General features: G+C 24.0%; 1 long non-coding RNA gene across 1 annotated transcript; it reads left to right on the forward strand.

Moving 5' to 3' along the window:
- The first annotated feature begins 581 nt into the window (after positions 1-581).
- LOC137836229 (uncharacterized) lies at positions 582-1,032 on the forward strand. Its single transcript, XR_011085215.1, has 2 exons — positions 582-709; positions 803-1,032. It is a non-coding gene; the product is annotated as an uncharacterized lncRNA (long non-coding RNA).
- Positions 1,033-2,091: the final 1,059 nt, after the last annotated feature.

Consider the following 2,091-nt stretch of genomic DNA (forward strand, 5'->3'; position numbering starts at 1 on the left):
TAAAAAATGATACTTAGGTAATCTATATCTATTAATAAAAAATTCTAAGAATATACTAGATGAACACCTATTATACCAATGAAATTGTTCTCTCTGAATAAACTCTAAGTTAGCAAACTTGTCAGCACATGCATTGCCTTCACGAAAAATGTGATAAATCATAAACTTGATTTTCCCACAATAATCAAGACAATATTTCACTCATTACGAAGAAACCAAGGAACATTAGTCCTAATAATAAATGCAACACAAACCAATGAAGAATCACATTCAAGCCATAAACTAGAAAGACTCTTCTTTATAGCTTCTCAATGACATGTATAACTTCATAAAACTCAGCAACCAAATATTCAAATTTACGTTTGACTTAAAACTTAATTAAACCTCATTAATTAATATTTATTAAATTATTTGAAAAAAAGCAAACAATAAGTAAAGGTTTATGATTAAATGCTCAATAGATTGATCCAATTTATTGTAACTTGTGCTAACGTTTGCATTAAATATTGGGAGTAATTTTACGACTATTATTAAATGCATCTTGTATAGAACTGAATCCTGTATTCATTTCTCAATGTAATTTGGTGTATATAAATGCATGAGAACCCCTTCAATGAGATCTATCACAACTGTTTTCCAAACAAATTCAAGAAAATGAAAAGCTCTTTCTGTTTCTCAGTCCTTGTGCTGGTTCTCCTCATTGCTTCTGGTAAGACCAGTTCTTTAAGCTTTAGTATTGTGTGTGATGAATGAATTTTGAGAAGATTAATTATGGTGTGTGATTTGTGATGTGGTTTTGTAGGAAATGAAGTGGAATCAGTGGTGGAACCTAATTGTATAGTACAAAGCATTCCTCAACATTGTGAACCTTTCAATAATCCTTGTGGCTGGGTTTGCAGATCACATTTCAAATCAGAGAAAGCAGTGGGAATCTGTAGCGACAAGTACCATACATGTATTTGCTATATATGTTAATGTATATGTGTAGAGGATGAGTGAAAATAATAATAATAATTGAATTTTCTACTGTTATTTGGTTTGCATATTTTTATTTTTATGTTTATTTACTAACTCGTAAATTTCAATTATATAAAAATATATTTTTGAAACTGTTATTATTAAATAATTATGACAAATAATTGTTGAAATGTTAATTTAATTTGGCTGAGATGTCAGATTCTATTTTGATGTGTTATATTTCAATTTTTATTAGAAAAGAATTATGATAATGATTTTCGAATAAAATTAAATTTTATTACTATTGTTTAACACACATTTAATTTTAATTTTGATTTTAATAAAAGTTTACAAATTACTCTTATGGTATAATTGTAACATTATAAAAACTATTAATTATTTTTTTATTCAATAACATTTTATAACTTCAATATAAATTTTAGTGATATTTTATTTAATTTCATTATAATAATTGGTTTTTTTTTAAATATACTTTTATCTTTTATTATCACTGAACATGTGTATAATTTCAGTAATATAAATAACGGAATTAGAATACACTATGTTCCATTATCAGGGCGTTGACAAAAGAATGTGATTTTTTTTTTATTATCAATGAGTTTTCCAAATAAAAGGATGTGTAATCATACAAAATGATCAACCAAATTTCATTTAGATTAGTTTAATAGAGGGGGAAAAAAGGAACTAAGCAGGTAAAAAAAGAAAAGAAGAATGTAAATGAGAAATAAAACTAAAATCAGTATATTTAGTTAAAAAATAAAAGAAAATATGCATAAAAATATAAGTCATAAATAAAAACAAAAAAATAACAAATTAATTATATATATATATATATATATAACTCAGTATACGTAGACTATTTATTTATTTATTTTTATAGAAATCATTCACACATATACTATACTATGTTATCTCATTACAATAAAAATCAATTTTAAAGACAAAAAATAATTACTCACTATATTAACTATATTAGATATTATTTTAGAGACTACAAAAATTATTATTATCTAAAGTAATTTTTATTATTAATAACAAATTTAAACTAGTTTCTAACATAATATTCTATCAAAGTTTTAGCTACCAATGTTTTAGGTATCTAAAGTAATTGGT

This window comes from Phaseolus vulgaris, chromosome 5 (genome assembly GCF_000499845.2).
Source record: "Phaseolus vulgaris cultivar G19833 chromosome 5, P. vulgaris v2.0, whole genome shotgun sequence".
Classification (NCBI taxonomy): Eukaryota; Viridiplantae; Streptophyta; class Magnoliopsida; order Fabales; family Fabaceae; genus Phaseolus; species Phaseolus vulgaris.